Source organism: Cannabis sativa, chromosome 8 (assembly GCF_029168945.1).
Source record: "Cannabis sativa cultivar Pink pepper isolate KNU-18-1 chromosome 8, ASM2916894v1, whole genome shotgun sequence".
NCBI classification, from domain to species: domain Eukaryota; kingdom Viridiplantae; phylum Streptophyta; class Magnoliopsida; order Rosales; family Cannabaceae; genus Cannabis; species Cannabis sativa.
Genome location: NC_083608.1, coordinates 25618871 through 25634058, shown reverse-complemented (window position 1 = coordinate 25634058; position 15188 = coordinate 25618871). Strand labels below are relative to the sequence as shown.

Below are 15188 nucleotides of genomic sequence, written 5' to 3'. Positions count from 1 at the left end.
GGAGGAGTTATATTGGCAGCCAAGAAGTTGACATAGTCAGCATACCAAGGTACCATTAGGCTTTCCCTCAAACTAAAGAGTTGTTCATCAGGAAACTCTTCATTTATTTGCACCTCTTTTGCATTCTGGGTTTCTTCTAATTCTAGTCTTGAAAGATGATCAGCTACTAGATTCTCAGTCCCCTTCTTATCCTTTATCTCTATGTCAAATTCTTGGAGTAGAAGTACCACCGAATCAGCCTCGGTTTTTCATCCTTCTTGGTCATAAGGTACATGATTGTTGTGTGGTCTGTATAAACTATCACCTTATTTCCAATTAGATAGGGCCCAAACTTATCATACGCAAACACAATTTCCAGCATCTCTTTCTTCGTCGTGGCATAATTTAGTTGAGCATCATTCAGGGTTCTACTAGCATAGTAGATTGTATGAAACACCCTGTCAACAAATTGACCGAAGATCGCTCCGATTGCGTAGTCACTTGCATCACACATCAACTCGAAGGGCAACTCCCAATTTGGTGAAGCGACTATTTGTAACGCCCTAATGCTAAGGCACGCTACAGTGCTTTTTCAATTATTGTGCAATCTTTGCTAATCAAAGAAATTTCTCAAAAAACGTGTCAAATTAAAACTTTTGCTTTAAACATTAAACTTTGTAATATAATATAATATTTACAGATTCCAGGATCCCGTTTTTTTTTTAAAAAAAAACTTTGCAAAATTTACTTTTCAAACTATACATTTCAAAATACATAACTTCCAGGTCGCACAGCGACTTTCAAAATATAACTCCCAGATGTCCCAAGACCGAACACTCCAGGTCGCGCTGCTTGACATGTACAATCCCATCTGAGCTCGGGTTCACTCCTGTTCAGTCATAGCCTTTCCTTTACCTACACATGAAAGTATAAACTGTGAGTCAACAGACTCAGTAAGAAATGCATATAACACATCATATAATTTCCGACCTGTAAATAGGCGCCCATACACCTAGTTACAGAGCTTAACAGATGAGTATGAACGTTCTAACTAGGATACGACCATGTACCATGTACCACATGCACTCAGTATACCATCGTACTAGTGTAGGTAGGGTATGGACCGCACCTTGAGTACCGTTAAGTGTTGTACCACAGACACCTCGTTCCTTTCCGTACAAGTGCTGGTAACACCATGATGTACTTCCAAACATCATACACCTTACCAATGCACTCTGTACCGCAACCGTACAAGTGTTGGTAGTGTATGAATCACAACAAATAAGCATGTATATATATTAACACATACATACATTCGAATATTCATATCACACATTATACACAGTTCTTACCTGTTTTCCGAATTCAAGTGTGCTGGCCGACCTGAACGGAATTCACGTGCTAGATGGATGCCCTAATCACAATGATGGTAATTCAGATGAGTGACTCGCTAAATCACTTTCCGGGACTTTAAACTTGAAACTAAAAGTTTCCCTATCGATAAACCTCATGACAATACCGTAAATATCCCAAAATTGGACAAAACTAGGGTTCTGGAAAATCCCCCAACAGGCAGACCGGTTCCCAACCGGCATCCCGGTTCTGGGTCACCAACCGGTCGACCGATTGGTACAGACCACCCAACCGAATTCTGCTCTACTGCTGGGAACCAAAAATTCATCCCCCTTGATTCAATTCAATCCCAAACTTCACCAAACTTTCCAGTATACCTGTACAATGCATATACAACATTTTCCAACCAACAATTCCCAGAAAAAACCACTAAATCAAATTATGCCATTAAAGACCTAAACTTGAGTTTCTAAACTCAAGTTTGCTTAATTCCCATACCATAGCTCAAAATTGATATCCAGGGCTTAAAATCAACTCAAAATAAATTTAGAATTCAACTCCTAAGCAAACCTAAACCTAACAGCCACTATATCACAATTTCATTAATTCAAACTATCATAAACTTGAAAATTCACATACACAAGGATTCTAGGGTTTACCTTAGTTTGATTCTCCTTGAAATCTTGGTAGAAATCACAAATTCAGCAAGTAATCCCTTGGTTCCTAGCTGGTTCGAAGAGAGAGAGATGAAGGAAAGAGAGCTTTTCTTGATTTTTTTGGTATTTTTTCTAATTTCTTGATTTTTCTTCAAATGAGACAAAAGGATTTTTTAATTAATCCTTTCCTGAAAACCACCTTGCAAGGTGTCACTTACTAAGGGCAGCCACCTACCCCTCACCCAATAAAAATGACTAAAAGGCCCTTAAGGTTAAAACTTGGTTAATTCTAAAGCTAGGGGTAAAATGGTCAATTCCATAACCCCGCTCAATCCCGATAAAATATTTCCCACTATGAAATAAGGTTCTAAACTTACCCATGTGATCAATCTAGCCATCCATCGCATTTTCCGTTGTCGCCGAGCAAAAATTACAAAAGTAACATATTTCACATATAAGCTAAATAATACCCCTAGAGTTTAATAAAATCTCCGGAATTGAGAAATTATAACTCTAATATTTATTTCTAAATATTGGGGTCCACAATTAAATAAATTCATAAATAATAATAAAATTATATAAATTAGTGCTAATTGCCTTTACTAATCCACATTACTAGAGCGGTCATTACAATTATCCCCCCGTTAATAGGATTTCGTCCCCGAAATCTAACCTGAACAGCTCTGGGTGCTGAGTCTTCATATCTGACTCAAATTCCCAGGTGGCTTCTTCCACCTTACTTTTCCTCCAGAGTACCTTAACCAGTGTAATAATCTTGTTCCGAAAAACTTTTTTCCTTTCTATCCAAAATCTGAACAGGTTACTCTTCATAGGATAAGTCTGGTTGTAGTTCAAGGGCTTCATAACTCAAGACATGAGTTGGGTCTGACACGTATTTCCTTAACATAGAAATGTGAAATACGTCATGAACAGCTGATAATGCTGGCGGTAAGGCTAGCCGATACGCTACCTGCCCGACCTTCTCGAGTATCTGAAATGGCCCAATGAACCTAGGGCTTAACTTACCCTTCTTCCCGAAGCCTCTAATACCCTTCATTGATGAGACCCGCAGGAAAACATGTTCCCCTGCCTGAAATGTAACATCTCTGCGCTTCGGATCAGCATAACTTTTCTGCTTGCTTTGAGAAGCAAGCATCCGAGCCTTGATCTTATCAATAGCTTCATTGGTCTTCTGCACCAACTCTGGACCCAGGTACTTCCTTTCTCCTGTCTCGTCCCAATGAATAGGAGAATGACATTTTCTACCATATAACATCTCATAGGGGCCATCCCTATTGTACTTTGGTAGCTGTTGTTGTAGGAGAATTCAATTAAAGGCAAGTACTTACTCCATGAACCCTCAAAGTCCATGACATAGGCCCGCAGTAGGTCTTCCAAAATCTGGATAGCTCTTTCTGACTGACCATCAGTCTGAGGGTGAAAAGCTCTACTAAACTTTAACTTGGTACCCATAGCTTTCTGAAGACTCACCCAAAACTTCGATGTGAACTTTGGATCCCTATCTGATACAATAGATTTAGGGACTCCATGGAGACGAACTATCTCCTTCACATACAATTCAGCATACTGATCCACTGAATAGGTAACTTTCACTGGTAGAAAGTGAGCCGACTTTGTAAATCTATCCACAATGACCCATACAGAATCATACATCCCTGTAGTTCTAGGTAAACCAGTTACAAAGTCCATTGCAATGTCCTCCCACTTCCATTCTGGAAGGACTAAAGGTTGCAATAACCCTGCTGGCCTCTGATGTTCAGCCTTAATCTGCTGGCAGGTTAAACACTTGGACACATAGTCCACCACATCTCTTTTCATCCCATACCACCAGAAGTAGGGTTTCAAATCCTGATACATCTTGGTGGTTCCCGGATGCAACGAATAAGGCGTGGTGTGAGCTTCATCAAGTATCTCTTTCTTAAGCTCATCAACACTAGGAACACAAACCCGAACTTTATATAATAACATTCCACTGCTCGAGACTGAAAAACCTCTAGGCCAACCAGCCACTACTTCATCTCGAACTTTAACAAGCTCGGGATCTTCTAGTTGTGCCTTTCTGATTCTCTCCAACAGATCAGATTGGAGGGTTAAATTATGTAATTTCCCGACCACGAACTCAATTCCTGCACTAACCATTTCTGAGGCTAGTTGAGGAGCTATCATAATTGTAGTACACACTTGACCGGGACCTTTTCTGCTTAGAGCATCGGCCACAACATTGGCTTTCCCGGGGTGATACAGTATTTCACAATCATAGTCTTTAACTAACTCCAACCACCTTCTCTGCCTCATATTCAAATCTTTTTGGGTGAAAAAGTATTTAAGACTTTTATGATCAGTATAGATCTCACACTTTTCACCGTAAAGATAATGTCGCCAAATCTTTAAAGCAAAAACCACAGCAGCGAGTTCCAAATCATGAGTTGGGTAACGCTGCTCATAATCCTTCAGTTGACGAGAAGCATAAGCTATGACTCTGTCAGCTTGCCTCAGAACACATCCCAGACCTTGTCTGGATGCATCACAATACACAACAAATTTCTCTTAATCTGATGGCAAAGCTAACACCGGAGCTGTTATCAAACGCTGCTTCAATTTCTGAAAGCTTGATTCACACTTATTTGACCACACAAATCTTTGATTATTCTTGGTCAATTCGGTTAGGGGCATAGAAAGTTTAGAAAATCCTTCGACGAAACGTCGATAATACCCTGCTAACCCGAGAAAACTTCGAACTTCTGTCACAGACTTGGGCCTCGGCCAATTCTTCACTGATTCTATCTTGTTTGGATCGACCATAATTCCATTTTTCCCAACAATATGACCCAGAAAGGACACCTCGGACAACCAGAATTCGAGCTTTTTGAACTTGGCATACAGCTTGTGATCCCTAAGTCGCTGTAACACCATTCGAAGATGATGCTCGTGCTCCTCTTCTGACTGAGAGTATACAAGAATATCATCGATAAACACTATAACGCAGTTATCGAGGAAATCCTTGAACACCCTATTCATAAGATCCATAAAGGCCGCAGGAGCATCGGTCAATCCGAATGACATTACCAAAAACTCATAGTGCCCATATCTGGTTCTAAAAGCAGTCTTCGGTATGTCCTCCTCCCGAATTCTGAGTTGATGATAACCTGACCGTAAATCAATCTTCGAAAACACTGTCTTTTTCTAAAGCTGATCGAACAGATCATCGATCCTGGTCAACGGGTACTTGTTCTTAATCGTCAACTTGTTTAGTTCCCGGTAATCAATACACATTCTGAGGGAACTATCTTTCTTTTTCACAAAGAGAACCGGAGCTCCCCAGGGCGATACACTGGGTCGAATAAACCCCATATCAAGCATCCCCTGTAGTTGTAACTTAAGCTCCTTGAGTTCTCATGGAGCCATCCTATATGGAGCTTTAGAAACAGGTTCGACTCCAGGTGCCAAATCAATTACAAAGTCAATCTCTCGTTGTGGCGGCAATCCCGGCAACTCCTCGGGAAACACATCAAGAAAATCTTTCACCACCCGGACTACCTCAGGCCCAAATGTTTCAGGTCTGCTGGAGTCAAATACTACCGCTAGAAATCCTACACATTCATTGCATAGTAAATCCCTAGCCCTCAGCACAGAAATAACCGGGATCCGAGACCCCTGAACTAATCCAACATAAACAAATGGATCTTCACCTTCTGGCTGAAAAGTCACCATTTTACGCCTACAATCTATACTGGCCGAATACTTGGATAGAAAATCCATTCCCAGTATAATATCAAACTCAGTTAATTTCAATTCTATAAGGTCAGTACTCAATTCCCTATCTTCGATCCTAATCGGCATAGACCTAATGCGCCTATTAGAGATAACCAATTCCCCGCTAGGCATTAGGGTTCCAAACCCTCTTTCTAAAATATCATAAGGCCTACCCAAAAGATCAATCACTCTTGTAGCCACATATGAACGTGTAGCTCCCGAGTCAAATAATACTGTAAATAACAAGTTGTTGACGGGAAGCTGACCTGTCACAACAGAAGGACTGGCTGCAGCATCAGCTTGGGTAATGGCAAACACCCGAGCAGGAACCGGTTTCACCTCAGCTTTCGGCTCCTCTTTCTTTGCCTGGGGGAAATCTCTCTTAAAGTGCCCAACCATGCCACACAGGAAGCATGCTTTTCGGTTGCACTCTCCGGGATGATGTTTCTTTCATCGCGGGCACTCAGGGTAAGAATAATCCTTGCGTACACCCTTGCCTTGATTTCCTCAGAACCACTTGTTCCGTTTTAAACCCACCACTGACGACGTAGGTTTACTCTTCTGCTCAACCATGGAGCCCCTACCACCTCTGCCATAACTAGAAATATGGCAAGCGGTATCCCGATTTCGTGGCATAATCTCTTGAGGTCCTAAAATACATTCTTTAGGGCTCCCAGTCCAGAGAGCATTCTTCATATCTGAATCTCCCTGAGGGACTGTAGGTTCATTTAACCAAATTTTCTCATGCAATGATCCCACTTGGTTATCAGCCATACTATGCTCTGCTGGTAATACCGAATTGAGAATGCCTGGCATACGAGGTAAAGGTAGTACAGGAAACCTTTGTTGTTTCAACCTCTTAATCTCCTCATCATGTCGTTGAATCATAGCTTCCATTTTTGCGAATCTTTGCTCCAACTCCCACGGAGCCTGTGACGAACGACCATCACTCCCATCAGAAGCCATCCAAAGGCTTTCACCTTGGTTGCGGGGAGAACTCAAACTCCATTCTCTCCAACCGTTACTAGCCCTGACCACACTATCCAGACTCCCCAAATTGCACCAGGTGTCCATACTATAGGACAAACTTGCCAATTAGTAAGTCAGTCTGGTTAGGCAACGACCCCATTACAAACTTTCTACCACACTTATGGATTCTAAGGCAACGCACTTTAAAATAATTAATTAAAATCTAATATGCTTCCTAACATACTCTCACATTCATATTTATTTAAAATACTAAACAAGTACGGGCTTACTGAACCGTGAACCGAGCTTTCTCTGATGAAGATTGTACATGTCATAGCAACCTTCGGTAGAAAAACCTGGCGGCTCTGATACCAAAATTGTAACGCCCTAATGCTAAGGCACGCTACAGTGCTTTTTCAATTATTGTGCAATCTTTGCTAATCAAAGAAATTTCTCAAAAAACGTGTCAAATTAAAACTTTTGCTTTAAACATTAAACTTTGTAATATAATATAATATTTACAGATTCCGGGATCCTTTTTTTTAAAAAAAAAAATTTGCAAAATTTACTTTTCAAACTATACATTTCAAAATACATAACCTCCAGGTCGCACAGCGACTTTCAAAATATAACTCCCAGATGTCCCGAGACCGAACACTCCAGGTCGCGCTGCTTGACATGTACAATCACATCTGAGCTCGGGTTCACTCCTGTTCAGTCATAGCCTTTCCTTTACCTACACATGAAAGTATAAACTGTGAGTCAACAGACTCAGTAAGAAATGCATATAACACATCATATAATTTCCGACCTGTAAATAGGCGCCCATACACCTAGTTACAGAGCTTAACAGGTGAGTATGAACGTTCTAACTAGGATACGACCATGTACCATGTACCACATGCACTCAGTATACCATCGTACTAGTGTAGGTAGGGTATGGACCGCACCTTGAGTACCGTTAAGTGTTGTACCACAGACACCTCGTACCTTTCCGTACAAGTGCTGGTAACACCATGATGTACTTCCAAACATCATACACCTTACCAATGCACTCTGTACCGCAACCGTACAAGTGTTGGTAGTGTATGAATCACAACAAATAAGCATGTATATATATTAACACATACATACATTCGAATATTCATATCACACATTATACACAGTTCTTACCTGTTTTCCAAATTCAAGTGTGCTGGCCGACCTGAACGGAATTCACGTGCTAGATGGATGCCCTAATCACAATGATGGTAATTCAGATGAGTGACTCGCTAAATCACTTTTCGGGACTTTAAACTTGAAACTAAAAGTTTTCCTATCGATAAACCTCATGACAATACCCTAAATACCCCAAAATTGGCCAAAACTAGGGTTCTGGAAAATCCCCCAACAGGCAGACCGGTTCCCAACCGGCATCCCGGTTCTGGGTCACCAACCGGTCGACCGGTTGGTACAGACCACCCAGAACCGGAATTCCGGTTCTACTGCTGGGAACCAAAAATTCATCCCCCTTGATTCAATTCAATCCCAAACTTCACCAAACTTTCCAGTATACCTGTACAATGCATATACAACATTTTCCAACCAACAATTCCCAGAAAAAACCACTAAATCAAATTATGCCATTAAAGACCTAAACTTGAGTTTCTAAACTCAAGTTTGCTTAATTCCCATACCATAGCTCAAAATTGATATCCAGGGCTTAAAATCAACTCAAAATAAATTTAGAATTCAACTCCTAAGCAAACCTAAACCTAACAGCCACTATATCACAATTTCATTAATTCAAACTATCATAAACTTGAAAATTCACATACACAAGGATTCTAGGGTTTACCTTAGTTTGATTCTCCTTGAAATCTTGGTAGAAATCACAAATTCAGCAAGTAATCCCTTGGTTCCTAGCTGGTTCGAAGAGAGAGAGATGAAGGAAAGAGAGCTTTCTTGATTTTTTTGGTATTTTTTCTAATTTCTTGATTTTTCTTCAAATGAGACAAAAGGATTTTTAATTAATCCTTTCCTGAAAACCACCTTGCAAGGTGTCACTTACTAAGGGCAGCCACCTACCCCTCACCCAATAAAAATGACTAAAAGGCCCTTAAGGTTAAAACTTGGTTAATTCTAAAGCTAGGGGTAAAATGGTCAATTCCATAACCCCGCTCAATCCCGATAAAATATTTTCTCTAAAATATTTCCCACTATGAAATAAGGTTCTAAACTTACCCATGTGATCAATCTAGCCATCCATCGCATTTGCCGTTGTCGCCGAGCAAAAATTACAAAATTAACATATTTCACATATAAGCTAAATAATACCCCTAGAGTTTAATAAAATCTCCGGAATTGAGAAATTATAACTCTAATATTTATTTCTAAATATTGGGGTCCACAATTAAATAAATTCATAAATAATAATAAAATAATATAAATTAGTGCTAATTGTCTTTACTAATCCACATTACTAGAGCGGTCATTACAATTATCCCCCCGTTAATAGGATTTCGTCCCCGAAATCTAACCTGAACAGCTCTGGGTGCTGAGTCTTCATATCTGACTCAAATTCCCAGGTGGCTTCTTCCACCTTACTTTTCCTCCAGAGTACCTTAACCAGTGTAATAATCTTGTTCCGAAAAACTTTTTTCCTTTCTATCCAAAATCTGAACAGGTTACTCTTCATAGGATAAGTCTGGTTGTAGTTCAAGGGCTTCATAACTCAAGACATGAGTTGGGTCTGACACGTATTTCCTTAACATAGAAATGTGAAATACGTCATGAACAGCTGATAATGCTGGCGGTAAGGCTAGCCGATACGCTACCTGCCCGACCTTCTCGAGTATCTGAAATGGCCCAATGAACCTAGGGCTTAACTTACCCTTCTTCCCGAAGTCTCTAATACCCTTCATTGATGAGACCCGCAGGAAAACATGTTCCCCTGCCTGAAATGTAACATCTCTGCGCTTCGGATCAGCATAACTTTTCTGCTTGCTTTCAGTAGATGGCACCAGCTCCTTTGGCACAACCCCCAACTCTTCATAATACTTCCTATTTAATGGCCCATAAGAATCAAGCCACTTGGCATACTTTATTGCCTCCATACCTTCTTGCTCCGTTAAGTCATCTTCAACTAAGCTTAGTTCTAAAGGATCTTCTATCAACTTTTTCTTTTCCACAATAGTATCAATCAGATCAACAAACAAACAGTTATCACTTGCCTTTGGGAAAGTCATCGCCTTTAACACATTGAAGACCACTTCTTCCCCTTGCACTCGCAGCTTTAATTCACCCTTCTGAACATCAATCAAAGCTTGGCCAGTTGCCAAGAATGGCCTCCCAAGAATAATTGGAACATTGCTGAAATCTTCCATGTCCAGAACAATAAAATCAGCTAGAAAGATGAACTTATCAATTTTTACTAACACATCCTCAATGACTCCCCTTGGATGAGCTAGTGACCGATCAGCCAATCGCAAGGTTATTGTAGTTGGCTTTGCCTCACCCAACTGCAATCTTCTGAAAACTAACAGAGGCATCAAATTAATGTTGGCTCCCAAGTCACACAATGCATTTATCCCTTCTATTCTCCCAATGGTTCAATGAATGGTCAAGCTCCCTGAATCTCTGAGTTTGGGAGGGAATTTCTTCTGCAAAATGGGGCTACAACCCTCGGTCAATGCCACTGCTTCATAGTCTTCCATTTTTCTCTTCTTTGACAAGATCTCCTTCATGAACTTCACATAACTGGGCATTTGTTCCAAAGCTTTAGCAAAAGGGATGTTGTTGTGCAACCTCTTAAAGACCTCTAGAAATTTTGAGAACTGCTTGTCTAGATTGGTCTTTCGGAGTCTCTGCGAGTACGGTATCTTGACATGATGATCGATACTGATTGGTGGAGACTCTTGTTTTGGTGCAAGACTTTCCGTATTATTCTTTTCTGTTGATTTTGGTGCCGGTTGATCCTTAATTTCTTCTTCCATTGGTTGTCCCCCATCAGGCCCTTCATACTTCTTCCCACTTCTTAGGGTAATTGCTTTGCAGTTTTCTTTTGGATTAACCTCGGTTGTACTAGGCAAGTTTCCCTGAGGACGGGTTGCTATCTGAGTTGCCAATTGCCCCATATGAGTCTGTAGGTCCTTAATGGATGATCTAGTCTCCGTCATAAATTGTAACAATAAGTCTGTCTGAAGACTAGAACTCCCACTAGAGCCTTGTTGCTGTGATTGTTGTTGGTTCTGCGTCTGGTTCTAATTTCTTTGTTGATAAAACCCACTATTCCTTCGATTCCCTCCTTGATTAAACCCAAAGTTGTTGTTTTGAGAGTAATTCCCAATGGCTTTAGCTTCATGGCAAACTATTCATATCTACCGGGCATTCCGCATAGGGATGAGGGCCTCCACATAGCTCACAGACAACCTGAGCTTATTTTGCTTGCACAGCTATCAGTTTTGTTAGGGCCTCTACCTGGGTTGTTAATTTAGTAATGGCATCTACCTCTTGCATACCAACCACCTTCTTTGTCTGACTTCTCTCAGTTGGCCACTGCTGATTATTTAAGGCCATCTCCTCTAGCAAATCATAGGCCTCGTTTGCACTTTTCCTCATAAATGCACCACCAGCTGCAGCCTCTATAAGTGTTCTAGTGTTACCAACCAGCCCATTGTAAAAATTGTGAACCAGCATCCACTTCTCAATACCATGATGAGGACACTTCCTGATGAGATCCTTGAACCTCTCCCAAGCCTCATGGAGAGATTCACTATCCTGTTGATAGAAATTATTAATCTCTTCTCGTAGCTTAGCAAACTTTGTTGGAGGAAAGAACTTAGATAGAAACTTCGTTGCCAAATCAGTCCATGTTGCTATAGAATTCGGTGGCAAGGAGATCAACCAACTCTTGGCTCGCTCTCTCAGCGAGAATCGAAAAAGTCTCAAACGAAAGGCATCATCACTAACCCCATTGACTTTGAAAGTCAGGCATAGCTTCATGAAGTTTGACAAGTGCAGATTGGGGTCTTCAGAGGGGAGTCCACCAAACTGGACTGAAGACTGCACCATTTGGAGTATTGCAGGCTTAATTTCGAAGTTGTTGGCATCTACGGCAGGCGGCATGATGCAAGACTGAACCCCCATAAGAGTTGGAAGAATGTAATCTCTCACACTGCGGCCATTTGCTTGATCTTCAACGGCACCTCCATTATTATCGTTGTTGCCTCCATTATTAGCAGCGTTAGCATTCTCAGCCATGATTTCTTGTGTTTCAGCAGTTGTTGAAACTCTTTCTTGCCTCTTGCTCCTTCTGTTTCTCCTACAAGTTTTCTCAGCTTTAGGATCTACTGGAAATATGACTCCTTGTCCTTGACAGCGCATACACCTTAAGTATTCCCGCCTGTCACGCGGGTGACCCGGCTTCGATCCCTAATAACGGCGCCAAAAATTTGTTACAAAAATTATAAACAATACGCAAGTGCATGTAATCAAGTAGTAAACTCACACAGGTGAGGTCGAACCACAGGGAATTTAATATAATCTTATGTAATATCAATCTTTAAACAACTCCCCGGCAACGGCGCCAAAAACTTGTTAAGAAAATTATAAACAATACGCAAGTGCACGTAATCAAGTAGTAAACTCACACAAGTGAGGTCGAACCACAGGGAATTGGAATGAATACCACTAGACTAGACTTATGATTCTATTTGGTAAACCAATAATTTGCAAGACTTTAAACTGAATAAAAATTCAAGAAACTTAAAGAAACAAGTAAAGATTAATCAAGATGAGAAGATAGGGAAGAGAATCATGTTGTTTTGTTTACCCAATTGTTAATGCCCAATTGCTATCCTTTTCTTGATGTGAATGACAGATTATACAATTCAACCTAACTCTTTTCAGACTTTTAGGTTCTAAACCACATGTTTTCTAATTAATCTCTTAGTTAAAATCACATGTAATCAGCATTAAGCAATAATCTAAGTGTCACATAGCTTATGCAAATACTCTCGTTTCACATAGAACCTCGATTATCCAATTTTAGCATTCTCAATTTTCACTTTTCAAATTTTGAATTGAGATCATAGAACATGTAGAATGTGATCAAGCTTACACATGGAATTAAACACAAATATAGATAATTTCACAAATCAAGATTGGAGGAATGACAATTAACATTAACTAGGCAAAACTTTAAGCAGTATTCATCATCCTCCCTAATGGGAATTTAATTCATAAAAGTAACATAAACATCCATGATTAAATCTGAAACAAAAATAGATATAAAAGAAAAATAGAGAGTGAAAGAAAGAAACTAGATGGTGATTTTGCTCCGGGTCTTCAAGATCGCTTCCTCTCCTCCTTCATTCACTTTTAGGGCCTACTTTTGATTCCTTTGGCCATTTGAGTCGAGTCCCTTATATAGGAATTAAGGTTGTGCCTCCAATTGGAAAAATATCAGAATTAGGTCAAAAAAATCCAATTTTTCGTGCCCGGTCGCGACCCACTTAAAGGCTGGTCGCGACCACAGGCAAATCTCAAAAAATAGGGTTTCCGCTGAAATCCCCAAGTCGTGACCATAGTCGCGACCAGAGAAAAGGGTCGCGACTAGGCCTTATGCTGGTCGCGACTACTGATCCAGTTTTGGCAGCTTCAGCCAATTTTTCACCAGCTTGTCCCGTCTTTTCGTCAGTTGACTGAATTTGAACTCCAATGCACTGAGAACCTGAAACAGGGAAAATCAAGCGTAAAACTGGTCCAAAAGGCGACAATATTTGAGAAAATGCTTATTAATGAGACCTAGAACTTAGGCTAAAAATAGCCTAACACCAAGTACCTTTTTACTTGTAGGGGCTTTAGTAGTGGACATTGGTAGTTATTACTAGCAATCCTCTCAAAAATCTCAAAGGCTTCATTGAAGGACTTAGAAAGAATGGCCCCATTAGCTGAAGTGTCCAGCACCATACGAGTAGTAGAATTGAGCCCATTATAGAATGTCTCTATTTCTATTCAATGTGGAATACCGTGATGTGGACACTTTCTCAATAGTTCCTTGAATCGTTCCCAAGCTTCACAAGTAGATTCATCTTCCAACTGTTGAAAGGACATGATCTCACTACAAAATCTTGTATTTCTAATTGGGGGAATACTTTCTCATAAATTTTTCAGTCAAGTCATTCCAAGTTGTCACCAAGTCGGGAAGAAGGGTATTGAGCCAAGCTCTAGCTCGATCCTTTAAAGAGAATGGGAATAACTTCAGCCTTAGAGCCTCTTCACTCATTCCTTTCAGCTTGAAAGAGTCAATCACCTCTAAAAATGAGCAAATATGGAGATGAGAATCTTCTGTTGGCACTAAATTAACCAACGGCTTGGAGCATTTGGAATATGACGGGCTTAAGCTCAAATTTAGGTGCTGGAATTTTGAGTCTAATAGTACCTTGATTGAGCCCGTTGAACATAGGGGCAACATACTCACATATTGCTCTTGTTCTATCATGTCCCAAAGTAATGGGATTAGCAATATTATGGGCACCCCCAACCTATCCAAGCTCATCGACTATATTACAATGTTTTTTAGCCCTTTCTTTCTTTCTCCTTTGTCTAAGAATATGCACAATTTTGGGATCAATATGAGCAAGTTCAAGGTCTTCTTTCTCGTTCATGCAGAGTAATCCTAAAAAAACACAACCCAAACAAACAAGTTTAGAATCTCAAAATAGAAAAAATTATGAAATAGTTGATAATAAACAATTTTTATCTCAACCCTTGGCAACGGTAGTAAAAACTTATAGTGAAAATTGATATACTCAAGTATACACAATCACACAAGTAATATAATGATAAGTAAGATCGTCTCCACAAGGATTGCAAGTAAAATTTATTGTAAAACCAACTATTTAACAACTTGAAGTTTAAAGAAAAGTAATTTGATTGAATAATGAAACTAAAATAAAATGATAGAAATGGAAGTAGGACTAAAATATTGCACAAACACTGGAAAATTAATCACAAGAAAAATTATCAATGGAAAAACAAACTTGGATAGCTAAATTCTCCTACGTCTAAAACTGCCCAGGATGTTGTAACATTCACAATTCAGCAAAATACACAGAGTTAACAAGAATTACTTACAAGCTCATGAGATTTTTCCAAAGCTCATGAAATAAGTTCTATCATCTAATTTAACATATTCCTATGTTAAAATAAGTCTAAGAACACAATCCAAGCATAAATTCCCAAGTTATACAAGGTAGTAAATATTCATATTCTACTCACTAAGAACAACTTAGAAATGGGTATTCTCTTCCATCATTCAAGTACAAACTACTAGATCTAATCCTTCCAAAATCAGATTTGACTCAAATAATTATCATTGCTGGCCAAACAATAACAATTATTAATCATAAAACTCACTTGAAAGAACAATGGTAATTTTCACTAAAATGATGCAATCAAAGTTAACATACCAAA

General features: G+C 39.7%; 2 non-coding genes across 2 annotated transcripts; both read left to right on the top strand.

Moving 5' to 3' along the window:
• Positions 1 to 11418: 11418 nt before the first annotated feature.
• LOC115711872 (small nucleolar RNA R71) lies at positions 11419 to 11525 on the top strand. The gene has a single exon (XR_004010739.2). It is a non-coding gene; the product is annotated as a small nucleolar RNA R71 (small nucleolar RNA).
• Positions 11526 to 13737: 2212 nt separating this feature from the next.
• Positions 13738 to 13844, top strand: LOC115701630 (small nucleolar RNA R71). Its single transcript, XR_004008623.2, has one exon. It is a non-coding gene; the product is annotated as a small nucleolar RNA R71 (small nucleolar RNA).
• The last annotated feature ends 1344 nt before the right edge of the window (positions 13845 to 15188 follow it).